General features: G+C 39.2%; 1 protein-coding gene across 1 annotated transcript in view; it reads right to left on the bottom strand.

Annotated features, from left to right (window-relative positions):
• The window catches only part of ATP10B (ATPase phospholipid transporting 10B (putative)), a 256,201-nt gene that overhangs the window by 176,762 nt on the left and 52,289 nt on the right, over positions 1-27,150 (bottom strand). The window contains exon 2 of the mRNA XM_043596691.1: positions 16,586-16,646. The gene's annotated coding sequence lies outside the window, so the exon portion shown is untranslated. The remainder of the gene's footprint in view (positions 1-16,585; positions 16,647-27,150) is intronic.

Below are 27,150 nucleotides of genomic sequence, written 5' to 3'. Positions count from 1 at the left end.
AATGAACAATACAATCAGCAGAGTCATCTGTATGCTTATAAAAATTTGTTCACATGTCAAAAATCTTGCCCAGTCAGAACTCAGAGGCTGAGATTTCAGTATATGTGTGTGTGTGTCTGTCACCTTTGCCAGAATACAGATTGGAAAATTAGAGCAAAAATGTGTTCAGAAGGCATTTCAGTTGGTCATCTGTGAATAATTTCCACATGTAGTTGGCCAGGAAGGCAAGAGGAAGGACCAGATTTCCACATCTGGCAAGTTCTGAGTGATCTGACAAGATCAGGACCAAAGAAAATAAAGGCAGATGCCTGAGTCTGACACCTCCCTCCCCCATATGTGATGACAAATCACAAAGTTGGGGAAAGCTTCAGATGGGTGGTATGTTAGAGATCATCTAGGCTTGCTGTAGAAAGAGGACTAGAGAGGCACGGTAATTCAGAGCTATAAAAGGGATAATCATAAAGGGTCGCTGATAGAGGGTCTGCTTGAACATACACCAGAGTGGGCACCTATGGTTTATGCCTAGCTAGCATGAAATCCCTATTTTCTGGTGACAGTATCTTGATTTGGGGAACTGCCCACACAGTACTAATACACTGACCTGAAAGGTGCAGCTCTCCCACGATACCCATACCATCATGGTAAACCTCGGTTAGCTAGTATGTGTCAGTGTTCTTATACTTGTTTCCCGGGACTGCAGTGGGAGACTAACAAATGGAAGATGGAGCCTTAGTTTTCTCTAGTCTTCCAGGGAAATCACATACAAGTTTTCTCTTAGTAGCATTGTGGGGCTTACTCAGATAAGGTATCAAATATTAGAGCAAGGGGAGCACTGTCAGAGAATTAGCTGGAAGACACAAAGGCAGTTATATATCCCTATTATTCAGTTACTTCCCAACCTGCTGAAAAAAATAACTACATAATTGTCAAGTGGGCAGAAAAAAACTATTAGACCCAACAGTGAAAGCCAAATGTTTTCCCAAACAATTCTGTAAAAGACATATCTATTGCAGCATTGTTTATAAGAGCAAAAAATTGGAATCAACCTAAGTGTCCATATACAGAGGATTGGTTACATAAATTTTTGTGCATTCATACTATAGAATATTATGTGGCCATTAAGAAGGATAAGAAAGTTGGAAGGGGCCAACAGGGCAGAGAAATAGGGGGATCTGAAGTTCCCTCATCTCTCAAACACAGCAGTGTTGAATCCAAAAGACTTTGAACTCCAAGAGTCTGGGCGGCAAAGTGACAGAGATGTCTGCAGGGACCCACTGGGGCAATCTGACAGGCCATAGGTCTGTGATTGCGAACTGGGAGAAATAAAACAGGTGGCATAGGCATGGAGGGGAGGGATCCCCTTCTGCAGAGAGACAAAGGGAAGAGAGAGAAAGGCTGAGGAAGCATAGGACTATAAGAGAAAAACCACGGGCCAGGATGGAAAAGGATCCAATCTCTAACTGCAGGGTCTCCTCTGGACTGGGGCTGGCTGTCCGGTTCATGCACCTAGGGAGGAGGGGAGCCAGTCCTGGGCTCAGTAACTAGTTCAGAGGCACAGTCCTCACTGGGAGTAAGCAATCCCCTCCCTGGAGTGCTGTGGGAAGAAGGTATATAAGTTTTCAAAGGACAAAGACTGCCTGTGCCTGCCAGCCAGAGACCATCTATTGGGTGCCACGGAGTGGCTGAAACTGGGGTGTACAGAGTGGGAACTTTAAAAGCATCAGGGTTTAAGTCCCAGCTGAGGGCCAGGAAGGTATGGGAGTTGGCAGAGTGGGACAAACGCTGTGTGTGGCACTGTGAGGCGTTGGGGCGACTCTTCCCTGGAACTGGGACTCATGGGTTGGGAGTCTTTAAGACATCAGTGTTTAAATCCCAGCCAAGCACCAGGGAGGCACGGGAGTCAGCAGAGCAGGATACAACACCTCATTTGCACCCGGGGGGCACAGTGAGGATGGCTTGGACAGAGTGGTTTGGGATACCTGGTCTGTGGAGGAGAGACAGGGGTGTCACCATTTTTCTCCCCACCACCACCAAGGTGGGGCTTCAGGGAACAGACAGTGGGCCCACAGTGGAGGTGGGTCCTGACTACACCAAATCATGCTCCCTCCATGCCTGGTAACTGTGTATCTACAAGAGCGGGAGTGATGCTGACAAACTGTTAGCTCCTACTCCAGACCAGTTCTGTTGCACTGCCTGATTTAATTCTCGGATAATTCTTGTCATATATATATATTCTTCCTTCCTTTTCTCCTTACCTCTTCCCTCCTCTAATCAGGTTACTCTGGTTGTTGGTTTGTTTAAGCAGACACAGTCTATTCTCTTTATACATGTTCTACACCTCCTTCTTTATTTTCCTTTCTCTCTCTCTGGATTAAGCCATATAGTTTCTCTGTCTGGTCAATTTATTTTCCTTTCTTTTTCCCCACCCCTGTCATTTCTCTCTTTGTATGGGATAAGGCCTCTTCCATCAGCAATGCCTCCACCTGTTTGCTTGTAGCTGGTATTTCTGTTTTGTTTGTTTTTGTTTTTTGTTTGTTTGTTTTCCTTTCCAGGGATGCTTCAAGGAACAAATCAAAGCACACCTGGTGGAGGGTCTAAAACATCACTACAAGTAGGGAGATAAAGTAACCAAGGTCACAACAACAGAGAGCAAGTAACACACTCCAAAAAATCCCTCCTGAAGGGCCAGGCCCCGGACAGTGTATGACCCCTCTTTAATATAGTAGTGCTCGCAGGTGCAGGACACATAACAAGCTTTTAAAACCTGTAAGGGACAGAAAACCAGCCAAAATGATGAGATGGAAGAATTCTCCTCAAAAGAAACTCCAGGAAGAAATGACAGCTAAAGAATTGATCAATATATAAACAATACAACTGAATAAGAATTTAGAATAATAGTCATATAATTAATCACTGGGCTTGAAAAAAGGATAGAAGAGAGCAGAGAATCTACTTCTGCAGAGATCAAGGAACTGAAAAATAGAATGATTTAAAAGATGCTGTAAATGAGGTACAAAATAAACTAGAGGTTATGGCAGTGAGGATTGAAGAGGCAGAGGGGAGAATAAGTGATAGAAGATAACATTATGGCAAAAGTTCATGCTAAGAAAAAGAGACAAAAAATTCTGGACTATAAGGGGAAAATTAGAGAACTAAGTGATTCAATGAAACAGAATAATATCCATATCAGAGGAGTTCCAGAAGAAGAAGAAGAGAGAGAAAGGGGCAGAAGGTATACTCAAACAAATCATAGAAGAAAACTTCCCCAATTTGGGGAAGGAAACAGACATTAAAATCCAGGAGGCACAGAGAACTCCCTTCAAATATAACTTGAATCGGTCTTCTGCATGACATATCATAGTGAAACTGGCAAAATACAAAGATAAAGAGAGAATTCTGAAAACAGCTAGGGATAAATGGGTCTTAACCTACAAGGGTAGATATGTAAGGATAGTAGCAGACCTATTTACTAAAACTTGGCAGGCCAGAAAGGAGTAGCAGGAAATTTTCAATGCACTCGATAGGAAAAATATGCAGCCAAGAATCCTTCATGCAGCAAGCCTGTCATTCAGAATAGAAGGAGAGATAAAGGTTTCCCCAGACAAACAAAAACTGAAGGAATTCTTCACCACTAAACCAGCCCTACAAGAGATCCTAAAGGGGATTCTGTGAGTGGAATGTTGCAAAAACCACAAAGTACCAGAGACACCACTACAAGCATGAAACCTACAGATAACACAATGACTCCAAATCTAGATCTTTCAATAATAACACTGAATGTAAATGGACTAACTGCTCTAATCAAAAGACGTAGGGTACCAGAATGGATAAAAAAAACAAGACCCATCTATTTGATGTCTACAGGAGAACCCATTTTAGACCTGAGGGCACATTCAGATTGAAAGTGAGGGGATGAAGATCCATCTATCATGCTATTGGAAGTCAAAGCTGAAGTAGCCATACTTATATCAGACAAACTAGATTTTAAACTAAAGGCTGTAATAAGGGATGAAGAAGGGCATTATAAAATAATTACAGGGTCTATCCATCAAGAAGAGCTAACAATTATAAATGTCTATGCACCAAATTTGGAAGTACCCAAATATATAAAACAATTTATTACAAACATAAGCAATCTTATTGGCAAGAATGTGGTAATTGCAGGAGACTTTAATACTCCACTTACAATAATGGACAGATCATCTAGACAGAAAATCAATAAAGAAACAATGGCCCTAAATAATATACTGTGCCAGATGGGCTTGACAGATATATTCAGAACTTTTCATCCTAAACCAGAATACACATTCTTTTCAGGTGCACATGGAACATGCCCCAAGATAGATCACATACTGGGTCACAAAACAGCCCTCAATAAATATAAAAGAATTGAGATCAAACCATGCACACTTTCAGATCACTATGCTATGAAACTTGAAATCAACCACAGGAAAAAGTTTGGAAAACCTCCAAAGGCATGGAGGTTAAAGAACATCCTACTGAAGAATGAATGGGTCAACCAGTGAATTAAAGAAGAAATTAAAAAATATATGGAAACAAATGAAAATGAAAACACGACAGTCCAAACGCTTTGGGATGCAGCAAAGGCAGTCCTAAGAGGAAAATACATTGCAATCCAGGCCTATCACAAGAAATAAGAAAAATCCCAAACACAAAATCTAACATAACACCTAAAGGAAGTAGAATCAGAACAACAAAAAAATTCCAAGGCCAGCAGAAGGAGAGAAATAATAAAGATCAGAGCAGAAATAAGCAATATAGAATAAAAAAAAAAACCAGAACAGATCAATGAAACTAAAGAATTTTTTTTTGAAAACATAAACAAAATTGATAAACCCCTAGACAGACTTCTCAAAAAGAATAGAGAGAGGACTCAAATAAGTAAAATCATGAATGAAAGAGGACAGATCACAACCAACATCACAGAAATACAATCATCAGAGAATACTATGAAAAATTATATGCCAACAAACTGGACAACCTGGAAGAAATGGACAAATTCCTAAGCACCCACACACTACTAAAACTCAAATGGGAAGAAATAGAAAATGTCAACAGACCCATAACCAGAGAAGAAATTGAATCAGTTACCAAAAATCTCCCAACAAAAGAGTCCTGAGCCAGATGGCTTCCCAGGGGAATTCTACCAGACATTTAAAGCATAGATAATACCTATCCTTCTCAAGCATTCCAAAAAATAGCAGAAGGAAAACTTCTGGACTTGTTCTGTGAAGCCAAAATTACCTTGATTCCAAAATATATACCAGACAGATTCCAAAACCAGACAGAGGCCCCACAAAAAAAGGAGAATTTTAGGCCAATATCCCTGATGAACATGAATGCAAAAATTCTCAACAAGATACTATCAAATCGAATTCAACAGCATATAAAAAGAATTATTCACCATGATCAAGTGGGATTCCTTCCTGGGATGCAGGGATGGTTCAATATTTGCAAATCAATGTGATACATCACATTAATAAAATAAAAGATAAGAACCATACGATTCTGTCAAAAGATGCAGAAAAAGCATTTGACAAAACATAGCATCCTTTCTTAATAAAAACCCTCAGGAAAGTTGGGATAGAAGGAACATACTTAAACATCATATAAGCCATATATGAAAAGTCCACAGCTAATATCATCCTCAATGGGGAAAAACTTAGAGCTTTCCCCTGAGATCAGGAACACAACAGAGATTTCCACTTTCACCACTGTTGTTTAACACAGTGTTGAAAGTTTTAGAATCAGCAATCAGACAACAAAATGAAATAAAAGGCATCAAAATTAGCAAAGAAGAAGTCAAACTTTCACTTTTCACAGATGACATGATACTCTACATGGGAAGCCCGAAAGACCCCACCAAAAAGCTGCAGAAACTGATACATGAATTCAGCAAAGTCGCAGGATACAAAATCAATGTACAAAAATCAGTTGTATTTTACACACCAATAATGAGCAACAGAAAGACAAATAAAGAAACTGATCCCATTTACAATTGCACCAAGAACCATAAAATACCTAGGAATAAACCTAACCAAAGATGTCAAAGATCTGTAGGCTGAAAACTATAGGAAACTTATGAAGGAAATTGAAGAAGACACAAAGAAATGGAAAAACATTCCATGGTCATGGATTGGAAGAATAAATATTGTGAAAATGTCAATACTACCCAAAGAAATCTACACATTCAATGCAACCCCAATCAAAATTGCACTGGCATCCTTCCAAAAACTAGAAAAAACAATCCTAAAATTTGTATGAAACCACAAATGACCCCAAATAGTCAAACTAATATTGAAGAAGAAAACCAAAGTGGGGGGCACCGCGATCCCAGACTTTAGCCTATACTACAAAGATTTAATCATCAAGACAGTATGGTATTGACACAAGAACAGACACATAGACCAATGGAACAGAATACAGAACCCAGAATTAGACCCATAAATGTATGGCCAACTAATCTTTGACAAAGCAGGAAAGAATATCTAATGGAAAAAAACAGTCTTGTTCACAAATGGTGCTAGGAGAACTGGACAGCAACATGCAGAAGAATGAAACTAGACCACTTTCTCACACCATTCACAAAAACAAACTCAAAATAGATGAAGGACCTGAATATGAGACAGGAAACCATCAAAACCCTAGAAAAGAAAGCAGGAAAAAATCTCTATGACCTCAGGTGTAGCAATTTCTTACTCAACACATCTCCAAAGGCAAGGGAATTAAAAGCAAAAATGAGCTATTGGGGCCTCATCAAAATAAAAAGCTTCTGCACTGCAAAGGAAACAATCAACAAAACTAAAAGGCAACCAACAGAATGGGAAAAGATATTTGCAAATGACATATCCAACAAAGGGCTAGTATCCAAAATCTATAAAGAACTCACCAAATTCTACACCTGAAAAACAAATAATCCAGTGAAGAAATGGGCAGAAGACATTCATAAACACTTCTGTAAAGAAAACATCCAGATGGCCCACAGGAACATGAAAAGATGCCCAACGTCACTCCTCATCAGGGAAATACAAATCAAAACCACACTGAGATATCACCTAATGCCAGTCAGAGTGGCTAAAATGAACAAATCAGGAGACTATAGATGCTGGAGACGATGTGGAAAAATGGGAACCCTCTTGCACTGTTGGTGGGAATGCAAACTGGTGCAGCCACTCTGGAAAACAGTGTGGAGGTTCCTCAAAAAATTAAAAATAGAACTACCCTACAATCCATCAATTGCACCGCTAGGAATTTATGCAAAGGATACAGGAGTGCTGATGCATAGGGGCACATGTACCCCAGTGTTTACTGTAACACTTTCAACAATAGCCAAAATATGGAAAGAGTCTAAATGTCCATCAACTGATGCATGGATAAAGAAGATATGGCTTATATATACAATGGAATACTACTTGGCAATGAGAAAGAATGAAATCATGCCATTTGCAGCAAGGTGGATGGAACTGGAAGGTATTACGCTAAATGAAATAAGCCAGTCAGAGAAAGACAGATATCATATGTTTTCACTCATATGTGGAATTTGAGAAACTTAACAGAAGACCATGGGGGAAGCAAAGGGAAAAAAATTAGCTACAAACTGAGTGGGAGGGAGGCCAACCACAAGAGACTCTTAAATACAGAGAACAAATTGAGGGTGGATGGGGGTGGGGGTGGAGTTAGGAGAAAATGGGTGATGGGCATTGAGGAGGGCACGTGTTGGGATGAGCACTGGGTGTTGTATGTAAGCGATGAATCACAGGAATCTACCCCAAAAACCAAGAGCACATTTTACACAGTGTATATTAGCCAATTTGACAATGAATTATATTAAAAAAAAAAAACAACGAAGGATAAGAAAATGTTCTGTGTACTAATGTAACACCATCTACAAGAAAAAATAATTGAAAAAACATTAAGGCACAAAACATTTGGGATACAAAAAAAAAAGTGTGGGCATCCACACGTATATGTGAACGGACACAGACTCTCACTGGAAGGATACACACACACAAAATGGTTATATTAGGGGAAGAGAGCAGAGAGGTTGAGGACAGCTATGGGGAAAGCTTAATTATCACTGAATAGTCATAATGCATTAAACATGTTTTTCATGTGAATGAATTACCTGTTTAAAATAAACATGTAATTTTTAGACAATAACAAATTGTTCCTTATAAAGCAGAGAGCCTCAGTTGGAAACTACATCTGCACTTTTCCCCACCTCTCATGTCTGATCAGGAAGAAGATTTAAAAGCATTTTTTTTTCTTCCATAGTGAAGCCCCACAGTTTTGAGCTGGGAGAAGTCTGCTCCAATCCTGCAATATTCTTTCTTAAGTGACTTGATGAAACTAAGTAAGAAGAAGGAATTGGTAAAACTCCTACTCATTCAACATTTCTCCTAACATTTATCATGGGGTGAGGAAGAGAATGACAGCCAGTTTCTTCCTTTTTTAAGTGGTTAGACAGGAGAAGCTTCACACTGTATCTCCAACCAGCCCACTGGACTGTCCACTAGGGAGTCATGGATCATAGGATGCCACAGTTGAAAGGGTGTTAGCTTGGTAGTTTCCAGTGTGGGGGTGACTCCAGGGGAGGGCAAGATAATCCATGGTGGTATGGATAAAAGAACTTCTATTCACAATCACTATTAAAAGTAAGCTTAACTTATATTTAATTATAGATTAAGATGTGCTTTATAAATACATATACATATAGTAAGGGTTTATTCTGAGTTTTTGCTAACTCAGGGGTTCATGGTCAAAAGATTTTGAGGACCACTCTGTAGAGTAATTCTAGAGATGGCAAAAGGCTTAGTAACCATTACATCAGCTTTAAATTCAAAATCCAAGCGCTCTCCCTTATCAGCTAGATCATCTTGAATAAATGACTGCCTCTCTATGCCTGCTTCCTCATTTGTAAAAATGGGATAATAACAGTACATATCTTAAGAGGTCATGGTGGAGATTAAATGGGATAAGGCATTTATGGCAGACTGCTTGTAAAAGGGCTCCCAGTGATTCCCACTTCCTAGTATTCACACCCTTCCCTTGAGTGGACACAGTGGCTTGTATCTAATGAGTACAACAGGCGAAGGTGATGGCATAGTATTTCTCTAACTAGGTTGAAAAATACTGTGACTTCACTGTTCCTAACATTCTCTCTCACTCTTGCATCGTTGCCCTATGGTGAGGCCAAGAGCCTTCAAGGAATTCAATGCTACCAATAACCACATAAGTGATCTTGAATCTTTCCCCAACTTAGGCTTTGAATGAGACTGTAGCCTCTGCTGATACCTTGATTGTATCCTCATAGGAAACCCTGAGACAGAGAACCCAGGAAAGCAGCTCAAAGAGTCCTGATGCTCAGAAACTATATGATAATAAATGTTATTCTCCTAAGCTACCAAAGTTTGGGGTAATTTGTTACTCAACAATAGATAACTAAGACAGCATACAAGAAGCTTGACAATGAATGGCCGGTAAAGATTTAGTAAATGTTAGTATGAAACATTATATGGCTGATGTATGGCTATGTTCATACCCAGAGCAGATATCACTGATTGATCCCGTTTTTTTCTTCCCTGGTTAACCCAGATGCAGCCTCAGAATCCTTTTTAATACAGAACTCCAGGAAGCTCTCAATTGCTCATATGAAACTTACTTGCCAACTCTGATCCAGTCAATACTTCTTATCTCTTCAAGTTTCTCACGTGTAATTTTCCTTTAATGGGAGACCAAGATTTTCTTTCATCTTGAGAGATAGGACTACAAATTGTTAGAACAAATCTGTGAAAATAATAAATGGCTAGCATTGTGTGTTATTCCAAGAATAGATTTTGCTTGAAGTAAGATTTAGAGTCAGAGAGTCCTGGAAACCATAAGAGATAAGAGATAAGTTCATAAGGAGAGTCTGAGAGCACCAAAGATCACTTTCTTTTTTTTACCCCTCATTAAAAAAAAATGTTTTTTCATTTTTGAGAGAAAGAGAGAGAAAGAGAGCGAGCGTGCAGGAGAGGGTGAGAGAGAGAGAGAGAGAGAGAGAGAGAGAGAGAGAGAGAGAGAGACGTAGAATCTGAAGCGGGCTCCTGGCTCTGAGCTATCAGCACAGAGCCTGATGCGGGCTGAAACTCATGAACAATGAGATCAGACCTGAGCTGAAGTCGGATGCTTAACCGACTGAGCCACCCAGGCGTCCCTCTTACCCCTCATTTTTAGCCATGATTTGGTCTTTTTGTAGGACTATTATTTAGAACAAATGAGAGAATGGGGAGTAAATTGCTTTGAAAATAATGAAATGCTCTCAGGACTAAGTAGTTTTTTTTTTTTAATAGAGAAAATATCCTTTAAATTAGTATGAAAGATTTTTCTTGCCTAACATAATGGTGTGAGTTATTGAAGTAATGCACTTTTAGTTATTCCATACTTTACACATGCTTCATTTTGTTGCCTAAAACAGGGAGATATTTTGGAAACAGAGAGATATCAGGGAGAACGGACCCAAGAGACTGTCCTTTAGATCTATAAGGTGCATACCAAATACCCAAGTGTCTTGAGAAATGTATAATATGACATTACATCTGAGATAAGGTTTGGGATTCTGGATTTTTAAGAAGCTAGTAGGGGATGCTTATGCTGTTGGTCTCCAGACTTCACTTTGAAAAGCCAAAGAGCAATCTCTCTTTTTCTTCAAGGATAGTTGAAGTACTTTGAGGGTTAATACTACTCTCAAGTCCAGGAATCTATGGAGTTGTCAGTTGGCTGATGGGTTTAGGGTGTCTCTGTTTAGCTTGCTCTTTGGCTGGGCACAGAAGAGCAGACAAATGTTAAGTGAGTTAGGAAGCATGAAAACTACCTCACTGCTCTGGGAAGGATGACAAGACTTCAAGAAGCTTAGATAAAACCCTGAATGATGTGACAGGAAACATTTTTGGAAAGAGAAAAGGCAAATAAGTATCATTTATGGAAAGAAAAAAAAATCTCTTTCCAGTGTGTTTTGGGGCAAGTCAAACTGGCACATTATAGAAGGTTGCAATGGCTAGAATTTAGTATAAATTCACATCTCTAAGTCCATTTCTCCCTTGATTTTCATAATCTCACAGAAACTCACCTTGTTTAGAAAGGGAAGTAAGAGGTAAAAATAAATCAAATGCTGGTCATGAAAATAGGTTGACCCTACTAAGGTCAGTGGTTGAGTGATTTACATTAAAGATAAATCTTGACTGATAGGGATGACTCATGTGTAACAACTTGTTTTATACACTATTTCCTGAGACAGAATCATCTTTTGCCCTAATATAGTGGATGCATCTGCAGTTGTATGCCTTTCCATTTCCACTGTTATGGGATAGAGAGTATATAGACAAAAGTCATATTAGGCATTGGGTAGAAGATTGGGAAGAGAATAGAGTCCCTAGCATTTCACTCTTTAGGAGCTTCCTTCCAAATCCCTTCCATCATGAAATATTTTCTATGTAATTAACTTACTCTTTAACCCCCCTCCCCCAAACACATCCACACACAATAAATGTCAGGCATTCAGCACATATTAGTGAACAACAAAAGAAAACCAGACCCAGCTTCTACCCATGGGGACTTTACAGTCTAGACAAAAGATTGATACATACTACTCAAGTAAACATAAACATAAGTATGATGGCCTGTAACAGTACTTCCCTTATTGTTTCATTATAGCAAAAGATAAAAATGTGGCATTAAAAACGTTCATAGTTCATGCATTTTTGTCTCCATTTTATTCCCCCTGTCATTTCACCTCTCCCTTCTGTAGGGGCTCAAGGCTTTACTGGCATACCCAGAACCCCCCAGAGGGCCCGTGATCTGATAGACCATATCCAGGGCCAAGATTCTAGCCCTTTATGACTCTCCCTTTAACACAGCTGGTTAAGCTTTCACTAACTCAGCAATCATCCTTCTAGGAACTTGACTAAAAAGATAACCATATGTATGGAGAAAGATCCCTGTGCATAAAAATATTTGGTGTAATTTAAAACAGTAACACTAGAAACTAGCAATGACTAATATACTTGGATAGGGAATTGAGTAAATAAATTGCCATTCATTCCGGAGATGTAATACTAATTAATGGTAAAAAAAAAATTATGTGTATACAAATACACATATACTGCAATGTAAAGATGTCTGTAATATATTGTAAGTTTAAAAAACAGGTTACAGAAGAGCTTTTATTAAAAGGAATTCACTTAAGGCGTGCCTGGGTGGCTCAGTCAGTTAAATGTCTGAATCTGGCTCAGGTCTTGAGCTCGCAGTCTATGAGTTTAAGCTCTGCATCAGGCTCTGTACTGACAGTTTGGAACCTGGAGCCTGCTTTGGATTCTGTCTCTCTCTGTCTCTCTCTCTGCCCTTCCCCTGCTTTCTGTCTCTGTCTCTCTCAAAAATAAATAAACATTAAGAAAAAAATTTAAAAGGAATTCACTTATGTAACACTGTACATATGTGTGTTGTGTTTACACATAATCTTTGATATATAGATACATATACATATATTTATACATGTATACCTCATTTTACTACTTTCATTTTATTGTGTTTTGCTAATATTGTGGTTTTTACAAATTAAACTTTTGTGACAACCCTGGGTTTCTGAGCAAGTCTACTGGTGCCATTTTCCCAAGAGCATTTGCGTACTTCATGTATATATGTGTCACATTTTGGTAATTCAAGCAGTATTTCACACTTTTTCATTGTTATTATATTTGTTATGGCGATCTGTGAACAGTAATCATTGATGTTACTATTGTGTCCCAAACCATACTCCAATAAAATGTCGAACAATCAATAAATGTTGTGTGTATTCTGACTCGTCCACTGACTGTTCCTTCGTCTCTCTCCCTGTCTGCAGGCCTCCCTGTTCCCTGAGATACAACAGTATTGAAATTAGGTCAGTTAATAACCCCACAGTGGCATCTTAGTTTTCAAGTGAAAGGAAGAGTCATGTCTTTCACTTTAAGTCAGAAGCTAAAACTGAGTAAGCTCAGTGAAGGAGGCATGTGAAAAGCCAAGACAGGTTGAAGGTTAGGCCTTTTGCACCAGTCAAATTGCATATACAAAGAAAAAGTTCTTGAAAGAAATTAAATACATGTGAACACATGAATGATAAGAAAGTACAAGAGCTTTATTGCTGATATGGAGAAATTTTAGTGGTCTGGACAGAAGATCAAGCCAGCCACAAAATTCCATTATGTCAAAGTTTAATCCAGAGTAAAGCCCTAACTCTCTTCATTTCCAAGAAGGTTGAGAGAGGTGAGGAAGCTGCAGAAGTTTGAAGCTGGTAGAGGTTGGTTCATGAAGTTTAAGGAAAGAAGCCATCTCCATGAGATAAAAGTCAAGGTGAAGCAGCAAGTGCTGATGTAGAAGCTGCAGCAAGTTATCTAGATGATCTAAGGTAATTAATACAGATGGCTGCACTAAAAAACAAAACAAAAGAGATTTTCAATGTACACAAAACAGCCCTTTGTTAGAAGAAGATTCTATTTCTAACTTTCATAGTTAGAGAGGAGAAGTCAATGCCTGGCTTTAAAGCTTAGAAGAACAGGGTGATTCTTTTGTTTAAAGACTAGTGCAGCTGGTAACTTTAAGTTGAAGCCAATGCTCGTTTACCATTCTGAAAATCCTAGGCTCCTTAAGAATTATGCACGATCTACTTTGCTTGTGCTGTATAAATGGAACAAGAACAAGAACAAAAAGCCTGAATGACAGCTCGTCTGTTTACGACATGCTTTGCTGAATATTTTAAACCTACTGTTACAACCTATTGCTCAGAAAAAAAATATTCTTTTCAAAATATTGCTCATTGACAATGAATGCATTTAAGAGCTCTGGTGGAGATGTATGAGATTTATGCTATGTGCATGCCTGCTAACACAACATCCATTCCATTGCCCAAGTAATTTTTACTTTCAAATCTTATTATTTAAGAAATACATTTTATAAGCCTATAGCTGTCATTGATAGTGAGTCCTCTGATAATCTAGGCAAAGTAAATTGAAAACCTCTGGCATGGATTCACCATTCTAGACACCATTAAAAATATGACTCATGGGAAGAGGTCAAAATATCAACTTGAATAGGAGTTTGAAAGAAGTTGATTCCAACCCTCATGGCTGACTTTGAGGGGTTCAAGACTTCAGTGGAGAAATTAACTGCAGATGTGGTAGAAACAACAAGAGAACTAGAATTAGAAGTGGAGCCTGAAGATGTGACTGAATTGCTGCAATCTCATGATAAAACGTGAATGGATGAGTAGTTGCTTTTTATGGATAAGCAAAGAAAGTGGTTTCTTAAGATGGAATCTATTCCTGGTGAAGATGTGGTGAAGATTGTTGAAATGACAACAAATGATTTAGAATATTTACATAAACTTCATTGATAAAGCAGCAGCAGGGTTTGAGAGGACCGGTTTCAAATTTGAAAAAAGTTCTACTGTGGGTAAAATGCTATCAAAGAGAAACACATGCTACAGAGAAACTGTGAAAAGAAGAGTCAATTGAAGAGGCAAACTTTATTGTTATCTTATTTTCAGAAATTGCCACAGCCACCCAACTTTCAGCAACCACCACCCTGATCAGTCAGCAGACACCAACATCAAGGCAAGACCTTCCACAAGCAAAAAGATTACAATTCTTTGAAAGCTCAGTGATGGCTAGCACTTTTTAGCAATAAAGTATTTTAAATTAAGGTGTGTACATTGTTTTTTTTTTTTTTAGACATAGTGCTATTTCACATCTAAACAGACTATAGTGTAGTGTAAACATAACTTTTATATGCACTGGGAAACCAAGTCATTTGACTTGTTTTTATTGTGGTATTTGCTTTATTGTGGTGGTCTGGAACTAAACCCCCAGTATCTCTGAGTTATGCTTGTATACATGGTTTGTAATTTATCTCCAGGAGCACTTCTCTGGATGCACATCTGTATCCTGTGTCTCAGTCATCACTGGGGCTAACTAATGAACTCAAATTGAGGAGCCTATAACAGTATAACTTGGCCAGATAGCATATTTTTACTATAGCTGAGACCTTCAAAGCCCAAGTCAAGGGTTTTTGTGGATACTTTAGGTAGATTGCTAATAGATTTGGGGGCAAGAAGATCTTTTTGCATCTCCTCAATCACTTCATATAAAATTTAAATATAAGAATACACATAGCTCACAGGTGACTAAAAGCAGAATGGAGACATCTGAGGAAATGTTACCTTCTTTTGGATAAACAAAACAAGAGCTACACCTGAATGTTAGTCAACATACAGAATAGTGAATGTGGGAGTTATTTTAATAGAATTATTTCTTATTGATAATTTTCAGACATAAAGTCAAATTCTTTAACAAATTTTTGGTTTTAGCTTTTCCTGTCAATTTCTTTTTATACAGGTGGAAGATTTTATTAAGCCTCAGTATCTACAGAGTTGTTCATGTCTTTGTGAATATCCCAGACAAATTAAAAAGTCAAATTAGCAATGCATATTTAATACTACTTTGTAGTTTTGTTTTTTTTTAAGTTGGCAGCAATGCTTAGTTTTTGAGGAGGAGTTTATAATTATGCAAATTGGAGAAACAGTCTGCATATGGTATAATAATGCCTTGGGTTTTATATCCAGAGTAAAAAATATTTCTAATATTTCTTCAATTTATCAGTGACTTTGGGGGAGGTTAGCCAAGGCTGGGTGCCTGCTTTTTCTCCAGTAGTGAAGTATGACACCTTAGAACTTAGGTACCTATGCAAACTTTCATCTTGCAGGAAATATCACTAAGATTTGCCTAGTATTGCCTTATAGCAGATAGCATTGATTGTTTTTACAATAACTTTTCATCATTTATCCTTTTAAACAAGACATTAATTATGTTCAGATATTCTCTCTTCTATGTGACCGTGTACTTCAAGGGATATAGGTCCTATCCCTAGCCTCAGGAAGGGACACATGATTTGGTTTAATCCAATCTAACTGGTCCCATCTGCTTTGCAAGGTATTGATTCAAGCAGGGTATTTGTTCATTGGCTTCTGGCCAGTGAACATGAGTAAAAGCCTATTGAGGGATTTCTGGAAAGGCTGATAAAAAGAAATAAATGAAAGAGACAGCCCACTGAAGAGTTTAAAATCCAAATTATGATGACACTTTTGAGCTACTCAATTAACCAACTATGGACCTATCCTACTTTAGGACTTCTTGTTCTGAGTGCTAATAACATTTTTCTTTGCTTTACTTTTTATTATTCAAGCCATCTTGAGTCTGTATTTTCTGTTATTTGCAGCCATGGACACACCTTGGGTGGTCTGCAGGTTGACAGTTCCTATATTGCTCTGTGGTGTGTGTATGTGTGTGTGTGTGTGTGTGTGTGTGTGTGTGTGTGTGTGTAAGTGATGAGGGGAAAGAAATGTAAGCCATATACCTGGCATTCGATTTAACAATGAAGCCAGTTGATGTTTGTTTAAATGAATTGGAGGAAGGAATGGTAGTTTAATAAAGCTCATTTTGGTACCAGAGAGCAGTCCATATTCTATAACTAATAAACAACAGAAAAAACTACTCACTATTCACACTGTTGTCATTGAAACAAGTGTCACCAGTTCCAATCCTTTTATCAAGGCAAGGCTGCAAGAAACAGAGAGAAAATATATACAAAATATACAATCTCATTTTGGCATCAGGCAGTAATCAAGGATTTTGCCTTCTTCTCTCCAGGTGCATGGTTCCAGCTTTAAACAAACTCCACAGATCTGGATACTTTCCCAGGAAGTTGTTTCAATAAGAACAGTTTATTCCTATCAGGGAATCAAGTCTACCACTGTATCTGCTATGGTCTGGAATGTACATCATGTTCCCAGAGACTCCAGCTAAATGCCTAATTGTTTCATAAAATGTGTACTGGCCCAGCCACTCAGTGCATTTCATCTCCTTTGCCACATCAACTGGTTCAGAAATGAGCATAAGACCTGCAGCAGGCCAATGAAAGCCAGTCCCGAAACTCAAGTGGACAATGTAGGGGAAGAGAAGATCTCTTTTGACTGTACTTAGAAAGGTGAGGAAGCACCTGGAGCTGCTGGCTCCAATGAGAAAAACGAAGTCTGCAGTTCTGAGTGATGGATACCAAGCCCTGATATTGTGTGGGCAACTGGATCCAGCTATGATTTAGATGCTTGAACTTTCCAGTTGTGTGAACTAATACATGCATGCTTTTGATTAAGCTCACTGGGTTTTCTGTTTCTCCTAATCAAGAATCTTCACTAATACAGGAAGGTAGGTCAGGAATACCTCATTCTCACTTTACAAAGTATGAAATGGAAGCTTGGAAAAATGTTAAGTTGGGGAGGTCCACGACCTCTAAAATTCAAGGGCTCCTTCCATTGTAGGCTCCACTCCACTTATTCAGTGAGTCATTACAGTAAAATGGGAAGAATTTTCACATTCAATGCTATCTTTAATGATTTTAACATTTCTGCTTTTGAGAAAATGGATGAATCTCCCACAGGGCTACCAAGGGAGATTATCTATATTAACTTAGCAAAGTAAAGATGGTTATACACATACAGTATAAAAGGCTATGGTAGGTGTTTTGGATTTGTGCAGATCTTCTCCCCCAAGGATCTGTCCAGGCTGCTCTGGACAGGCTCTGATGGCTCTGATTGAAGCCCACTCTCCCCAGGGAACTGCTGCACTGAGTCTATGGACCATCTCTGTTTCCTCAGTCATCCTCATGCCAGCCTTATCTACTGGTCTGTAGCTGGACTGGTTTCAAACTCTCCACTCAGCAGACTGACCTGTGCAGTGCCCTGTCCATCTGCACTGAGTCACTTAGCAGAGATCACAAAGAGGAAGCCCACAACCCAATCCCACTCCTCCATGTGTTTTGTTTGATTCACATTTTTTTTGATCTACATTTAAACATTGAAAAAGATTACAAAAAAAATAAGGTTTCAAGCTTCACTTGAACAAAATCAGGGGCACCTGGGTGACTTAGATGGTTAAGCGTCTGATTTTGACTCAGGTCATGATCTCACGGTTCAGGGATTTGAGCCCTGCATTGGACTGGAGGCTGACAGCTCAGAGCCTGGAGCTGCTTAGGATTCTGTGTCTCCCTCTCTGTCTGTGCCTCCCCCGCTCGTGCTCGGTCTTTCTCTCACACTCTCTCTCTTTCAAAAATAAACATTAAAATGTTTTTTTTAAAAAATCAAAAAGACTGTCAACTGTGTGCATTGCCACAGGGTGACACGGGCCAAATCTGAGTGGTATCTGAGTCCTTTAGATGTATTTCCTTCCTTCACTCTATTCCCCATCTGGTCTCCTTTTCTCATTTCTGCCAACAACCTGGCTACAGTAAACATAGACATTTTCAACCCTTGTCCTAACTTTCCTTTGACCTATTTGGGGCTAACCCAACTGAGATGCCACCTTGCCCTCCAGTGGCCATGTCTGGAAGTATCCTGTTTCCAGCCAGGTTCCCACCTCAGGCTCCAGTCCTTCCAGAAATAAAATCACATCATGTGCGATTTCATTTTATTATATCCTTATTCTTGATGCATCCTCCAAATCCTCTGTAAAAATAGGACTTATTTATTTGAATCAGAAAGTCAAATTTTCTAAAAGCTCTTTTGAAAATAAAGCTGCCCTGTGTCCTGCAGGAGAGAGGGACTTGAGGGAGGGTGTATGGCATAATCAGCTAGGCACAAGATGAGAATTCAGAAGAGTTTGTGACTTGGTGAACTTTCATAAATGATTTCCTTCTCCCACCTCAGTTTTTCCATCTATCAAGAGAAGAAGTTGACCTAGATTAGAAGTTGTAAACTGGTGGCCTACAAGATGTATCCAGCCAATAGATGGTACTTTTTTCCATTGCAACAGCTACAAAGGGTATTTTGAATAAGAATCCAGACTTAGAAAAGAATACGGACTTGTCAGATCTAGCGACCCTTGACAGTGAGCCAGCATTCCCACATGACACTGGCGGTTGGATGGGTTCATCCCAGTCTTCACCCACTTCCTAGTGGACACATCCGCATATCCTGACCAGTTGCTTCAGTCATTTACATCCCTGCCTGCTCTTGTAGGCATTTGTTCTTGCCACCCTTGGATAACATGACCTCTGAGAACACATTGTCAGTCCCAATTCTGTGAATTGAGACCAGTGATCTGAGAGTTGGAGACCATGTGGAGAAGAGAAAAATGTGAACAAAAAGACCTCACTGTGCCATTTCAGTAAACCTCAATGAATCACTCCTCCTCTCCACTTGGCCCAGAGTTGAAACAGCAAGACGCCCAGGCCTTTGTGAAGGTCCCACTACATGGTTAAACCTGAAAAGGCAACAGCTTGGTTTTGAAAGTAGCAAGAAATATTCTTCCGTTGGGGTTGCTAGCTGATTCTCTAAGTAATTTGCAATTCAAGTGTCTCTTTGTTTTGTATGAAAATTTGCTGCTATTTGGAAAGTGGGGAAGAGCTAAATTGCATCCTGCTGGTTTTACTTTGACTGTATCAAAAAAGAAACTGTTAATCTGGTTCCATAATTAACTTTCCTGTTCTAAAAAGGCCCTGGGAGAGAGTCCAGAGAGTGGCTGTCAACTCCCTGCTTCTCTCCTCAATAACTCCTTTCAACAGGATGCCCTGAAAAGGAGGATGGATCCAGGTGGACATTGGTCTTGATTTTCTCTTTCTTGGATTTTTCTTCCCCTTTCTTCCCAATCCAACCAACATTTATTGAGCCCTTACTGTGGGTCAGGCGCTATGTGACCAGAGTGGTTACGAAAATAAATAAATTCCTGTGGAGCTGCCAGAGAACATAAGTTTCCTTCCATCCATCCATCCATCCATCCATCCATCCATCTGTTCAAAATGTGTTAGTTTCCTTTTTTATATGCTAGACACTGTGCTAGGCATTTGTATGTGATAAATGCAACAATGACTTAATCAGCATCCAAGAATTCTAAAATGAAGAGATGACTTCTGATTGAGGGCATAACAGGTGGCTTCATGGAGAAGATATTGGTTTTGATCCCTGTGATATCTGCATATGTACATGTGTGTGCACATATACTCACATGTGTGCATAAAATGCTAAAGGGACAGGGTAACTGACACAAGCAATGGCAGATAGGAGCCTGGAAATAAAGTTTGACAATCAAGGGGAGACCACTTTGGCATTACCAGAGGGTTTGGACTAACATTAAGAGAAAATGCCCATTGACTGTCAGGAACTTTACTAAGCACTATTTATCTATTATCTCAATGAAACCTCACAATGCCAAGTAGTAATTATTGGTTATATGCTACAGACAGGAGACAGACTTAGGTAAGTCTGAGTTCCCAGGGAACACACTGGTAGGATAATGGCAGAGGTGGGACCTGGATCCACATGTGACTTTAGAGCATAAGCTTTTAAGCATAGACCACATTGACTACTGGGAAAAAAAGATTGAAGAGGGACTTGGATGTCTACCAATTAATCAATAATGCATTCATTCATTTATTCATGTAATATGTATTTGTTACTACCTATGAAAAGCAGGACTCTGAGAGCTGGGGAGTAAAGAAAAAAGGACAGATGAGGTCATTGTCCACTTGGAGCTTACATTCCATTGACCTCACACTGAAGTGCCTCTTTCCTCCAAGTGCATCAGGGACAAAGTACAAAAATCAAACCATAATGTTTTTTAAAAAAATTTTTTTAATGTTTATTTTGAGAGAGAGAGAGGGAGAGACAGAAAAGAGATAGGGAGGAAGTGGGGGAGGGGTAGAGAGAGAGGGAGACACAGAATCCAAAGCAAGTTCTAGGCTCTGAGCTGTCAACACAGAGCCCAACATGGGACTTGAACTCGTGAACCACAAGACCATGATCTGAGCCAAAGTTGGATGTTTAATCGACTGAGCCACCCAGGCACCCCAAACCATAATGAGTTTTTAAGGAGAGCATTACCAATCAGAAGACTTCTTCAGCTCCATCCAGATAATTTAGATGGTACTCCATCTCCTCATTTTCTTGGAGGAGCATCTATTCCCTTCTTTCTCTTCTCTCTGAAATTACTTCCTTGGGTAGAATACATCCATTTTCCAATCCTATCCTCAAATCTGACCTGAAACAATCTGTAAGGAACTTACAACCTTTGCAACCTACTCAGTAGACCTAAGTAATTTTTCAGAGTTTCCCAGGCTCTTTCAGCTGCAGACTTTAAGGAAGGTTTGAGACAGATACTAGTATTAGCTCTGGTCCCAACCCCACACTTCTTGGAAAAAACTCCCAGTATTCACCAAATTTGGCCTGCAATCTGGCCCATCAAAAACCTACTATATGTTTCTATGAAGCTGACACATCGCCCAATTTTCTTTGGAGTTTGGGCAAATACACTGTATTATTCCTGAGAATTGGAGGAGACCAGGATACCTGATTAGGTCAAGGCTACCAAGGACTCCAAGCATCCAGTATAGATGACCTCTTAGGTAATAACACCTGTTAAGTGAGGAGGACAGCTGAAACAAGATATTAAATTGATAGGAGAAGAAAGGTACACTGAGGGAACTTCATGTTCTCAGACTATGACTGATATCCAAAAATGTGCATGCTCTTTGGGAGCCTGTTGCCTGTCAATTTGTTACCTTACAAAAGGAGCTTTGAAGATGAAATTTAAGGTTACAGACCTTAAGACAGGGAGGTTATCCTGGATCATTTTGGTAGGCTGTAAATGTGGAAAATGCAGGCAGAGATATGCAGTGTTGGAAAAAGACTTAGGAGAGATTTGAAATGTGAGATGGATTGATCCACTATTGCTGGTTTAACGATGGAGGAAGGGGACCATGAACCAAGGAATGTGGATAGCCTCTAGAAGCTGGAAATAGTCTTTAGCCAAAAACTAGCAAAGAAATGGGAGCTCTTAGTCTTATATCTGCAAGGAACTAAATTCATCCAACAACCGGAATGAGAAAGAAGACGGATTTTCCCCAAGAACCTCCTGGGAGGGACATCCCTTGTTGACACCTTGATTTTAGTGCAGTGAGACCTATGTTGGATTTCTGACTTATAAAACTGTAATATGAATAATGTTGTGTTGCTTTAAGCCTCCAAGTTTGTGGTAATGTGTATGGTAGCAATAGGGCACTAATGTCCTTTTGATTTACCCCCCATCCATTGTTAAGTTTGATTTAGTACCAGGTGGGGCATGTAAGCTACTTGTGCTGAGGACTTGGTGTGATTGAATGTGACATAAAACTCCAAATAGCAGTGGCTTAAACATTTTTGTTTGTTTTTGTTTTAAAGAAGTCTGGAGGTAGGCACTTCATGGCTTTCTACTCAGGGATTTTAAAGAGTAATCAGGAAAGCCAGGCTAATTTTAACTTTCTGTTCTGCCACTTTCAAGGTTAGCTCTCATTCTTCTGACTCAATATGGATACCAGAGCTCTAGTTATCACATTTGAATTGCAGGTAGAAGGATGGAGAGCGTGCAAAGGAAAACTATTTCTTCACAAATACTTCTCAGAGGTTGTATACAATGCCTCCACTTATATCTCATTGGCCCAAAATTAGTCACATGATCACATATAACTCTAAATAAGGCTATGGAGGGCAATATGCTCAACTAAAAGAATTGTCTTCAGTAAAAAATAGAGAATATATTTGGAAAGATAACCAAAAATACCTACTTTTATATAGTTATTCTTTCCACGGGGGGCTGGGGAGTATTGCTGGATGGTTCTCAAAAGGTCATAGGTATGAAAATGACTGTCTGGGATGCCAGTTCTTTCCCCTGTAGTGACTTAAAGGCCCATCTCTCCCTCTTCCCAGCCCTTTTTCTTAAATTTATAGTTTTACTGAATCTTAAGGACCCATTTCAACTTTTACCTCATCCAAGAATTTTTCCTCAAGTCCACTCAGAGGAGGAAAAAACAACCCTTCCTTAAACTTTTATAACACTGGGTTTATATTTACTCCTTGTCATACTTCACCTTATTGTGAGGGTTATTGCTATATGTGAAAGTGTCTCTTGCCTTCTGGAATGCAGGTCATTGTCTTTTTTTTTTTTTTAAGTTTTTTAATGTTTATTCATTTTTGAGAGATAAAGAGAGACAATGCAAGTGGGGGAGGGGCAGAGAGAGAGGGAGACACAGAATCTGAAGCAGGCTCCAAGCTCTGAGCTGTCAGCACAGAGTCCAACATGGGGCTCAAACCCATGAACTGTGAGATTATGACCTGGGCTGAAGTCGGACGCTTAACTGACAGAGCTACCTAGACGCCCCTGCAGGTCATTGATTACACATAGTTGAAAGCCTGAAACATGGCATGGACTCGGTATATGCATGCCATAGCAGAGATTGCTAGTTTGTCCTCCAGTAACCATAATCCCCTTTTCCTAGAAATAACCCCCTTTCCTTGGCCTAAGTGTTGTGTACACGGCTGTCCAACTGGGTATTTCAGTGCTCTAACCCTTGGGGTTATGTGTGACTATGTGACTAAGTTAGGGCCAATGGAGCATGAATAGGAGTGATATTTGAAAATTATCTCTCATCTTCATAAAGATAAATCTACTTGTCAGGACTTTTCCTCTCAGGCACCTTCCTGGTGGCTGGCAAAAAGTATAGGAGTTTCCTAGGAAGCCATATGATGAAGAAGCCGCAGGTCAGCCTGTGACTCAGACCTAGACCACTCTCTCACTTTTGGACTGTGAGGGATACACAGGTTTGCTCTTCTAAGCTGTTGTGCTTGGTCTCCATGATAGCAGTTTATCTGTGCCTTAACTCATTCACCCGATTAACGGAATTGGTCTCTTGGTCTGTGGACAGAGCCCGGCTTCCTTTCCACTTGTCATTTTCTAGGGGGTGGCATCTGGGTTAAAATGATGAAAGTACTGAACGTACAACTGAAGTGCTTGTGCCCTGCCTTGAAAGCAGCCAAGGGTATGAGGTGGGAGAGAGTTGTGAGCTCTATCATTCTGGTTAGCTAGAAGAGTTAAGTAAATAGGTTCATGCCTAGCATTTTATTATTTCTGCTAAAGTCACTCTTGAAAATATCTTTTAATCAGAAATATGTATAGGCTTTCTAAATAATGTTTTGTATCAAAATTCATTGCTGATTTATTCTTCTCAAACCTCTCATTTTACAAAATTGTCTTTTGCTACCTAAGCATTTCTTGCCATTCAAAACTTTCTTTATAAAGTTTTATTTTTATTTTTTTTTACCATACCCCTTTAAAAGCCTATTTAGACAATTCTGCTGATCATTCATTTCCTAGCTGACTATTAACAGTGAAATGCCTTGTGTTTGTATGCTGTTTAATACATTTCAAAGCCCTTTCACAGTCTAACAACATTTAATCATGAAAGAAGCCTGGTAAGTTATGCAGAAGTATTAGTATTCCTGCTCCCTAGATCAACAGTCCTCAACAATAGTGTGGTATAACAGTAGCATTTAGTTATCCATTGTGAAGTATGTTATAATGCAAATCATGTGGGTTTTTTTTTTCCAGATAATAAAATGTCCTTCTTTTAATTCATTCTATCAATACAATAGACAGCTTTTCAGAAGAATGTTCTAGGAACTGTCTTCAGCATAGGGAAAACAGTGGTGAATAAGAGAGACAATATCCCTGCTCCTAAGGATCTGGTGGGTAGTAGATGAATTAAGAGAGTAAATATCTACTGTCTCATCTATCCTACATTAACTCCTTTCTTTGGGAAACTGCTTCCCTGTTGCTCCCACCATGTGATTCTAATGGGGCTGTTGACCACAAAGGGAGTCCTGCCATTTCTGAGTGTGTTCCTCTGGCTACAATGATTGGTTCAAGAGAGGTCACATGACCCAAACCTGCACCAACAAAATGTTTTCTGAGGTTTACACTTTAGTACTAAGGAAGAGATAGAGGCCCTTTGATTTGTCATTACTGCTTGGATGGTGTAATCTTGGAGCTATCTTTTGCTCCATATCTTTTGCTACATGGAATGAGCCATTTTTGCAATAGAAAAGTAGAACCAAGAAAGACAGGTGGTGGGGAGGTGAAGAGGCAGGCATTGAGGGGTAGGTAGTCACAGCAATTTGGAAGACAGACAGACTAGTTGGACCAGACACTAAAATAATGACTGGCCCATAGTAGGTACTCATTACTTATTTGTTGAAATGGTAAATGAAAAAGAGAGATCTGAACACTACTTTTGAGCTCCTTTGTCTGGGAATCCTTATCACTCCAGAGTGTTGAGCAGAGGCGATGCTCAAGACATTTTTTTTTTAATGAGTGAATGACATGATCTTGACTGTATCTTCAGCTAGGTGGAAAGGAGTTCAAAACTGAAAAAAAATTCCACTATCTTATTTTGTCATAAATTTCACCCATTCTCGAAGTACTGCAGAGCAGAGTTGTAAGTAAAGAACAAGAGCTTAGATATCAGGAAGGCCTGGCTTTTTATTTCTGGCTTTATTAGCAGCAAGCTATATGATTGTTGAGAAAATGATAACCACCCCCTTCTAAGGGTTTTTGAGGAGGACGTACTGATATAAGTGTGAAGATTTAAGCACAGAAGTTGACATGTAATCAAAAGTTATAATGCTACCATAATGACTATAATGCTAGTCATTAAACCAATTTTTATTGAGTAAGTGTCTTCTAGGCCTGGGGATGCAGGAAGATCAGACAGATGAGGGCCTAATCCTCAAGGAGCTTCTGTTTGAGTGGGAAGGATATGATAACAAAAAACAAATAAATGAACAAGTAACTTGAGGCAGTAATTCAGGCCATGGGTATTAACGTAGGATAAAGCACAAAAGTGATCAGAACTCAGGCTTAAATCAGGGCAGAATGAGATGTAAGTCCATTTCCTGAAAGAGTACCTGATCCTACTCTCCCTTGGTGACTTTGTCCATTCCCATGGCTTTCTTAAATATCATCTATAGGCTGGTGATTCTTTAATTATATCTCCAGGTTAGACCATGGTCTTGAGCTCTAAACTCATATATTCAATACCTGATTTGACATCTCCACTTTGGTGTTTCATAGGCTTATCTTACTTAACATGGCACTACAAGATCTCTTCATGATCTGGTTCTACTTGTCCTCCCCAGAATTGTTCCTTCCTTATTCTCCATCATCTCTGTAGATGCACCACCATCCATCCATTTGCTCCTCACTTGCCTTTTTTGTTCCTGTCCAACATTTAGTACATCAATCCAGTCTTATAGGATCTACTTCCTAACGGTACCTCAGATCTGTCCTCACATTTCCATATGTACAGTCACTACCCAAGTCCAGCTTCCACCATCTGCTGCTCAGGCCAGTACTATAGACTCCTAACAGGTCTATTGCCCTCCTATAATATTTGCTCCACAGATTTTTAAAAATGCAAATTAGTCTCTCCTCTCCCAACACACATACTTATAACAAACACTTCAATCCTTTGTACTTTCCGCCTCTGGATTGCAAGATGAAAAGTGGCACCTGCCCACCTCTACAATCTTATGCCATTTACCTTGACATCCAGCTCTAAGTTCTGGCCATATTGGCCTTCTAACTGTTCTAAAAACATGACAAGCTCACTAGCTCCTTTAGAGCATTTCACTTAAATTTTGGAGACCTTGTCTAATTCTTCTACCTAAGTAGAATAATCAATAATAGACTCCCTCACAGCATTCTATCTTATTCATAGCAGTTTTCAAATTTCAAAATAGTTCTCTCTTGTTTTATTATTATTATTGTTATCTGTCTTTCCCATATTATAGTATATTACACAAAGATAAGAAATACATTCATCTTGCTCATTATGGTCTCCCCAGCCAAGCAAACTCCCTGGCACAAGGTAGGTATTCAATTTGTTGAACTGTATGAACAGTTGAACTGTATGTTCATTCAGTAACTGTATGAACAAAGAACAGTATGAACAGATGAATGTTTTTCACTGATTGTAAGGATGGAGGCCATGTGAAATCATTCCCTTTTCCATTTGAACACTGATATGGTGCACTGGCCATTCCATTTCTTTATCTTCTTATAAACTATCTTTTAAAATCCTCATTAAAAAAAATAGATTCCTTGAATTGAGTCTCAGACTGGATATCTCAATAGCAAAAACAAAACAAACAAAAAAAACGCAACAAAACTTCCTTAAAGCTTTCCAGTTACTCAAAGATATCTT

Source organism: Prionailurus bengalensis, chromosome A1, assembly GCF_016509475.1.
Source record: "Prionailurus bengalensis isolate Pbe53 chromosome A1, Fcat_Pben_1.1_paternal_pri, whole genome shotgun sequence".
Taxonomy (NCBI): domain Eukaryota; kingdom Metazoa; phylum Chordata; class Mammalia; order Carnivora; family Felidae; genus Prionailurus; species Prionailurus bengalensis.
Note: the sequence above shows the minus strand (reverse complement) of the source record. Positions and strands in the feature narration are given on the sequence as shown.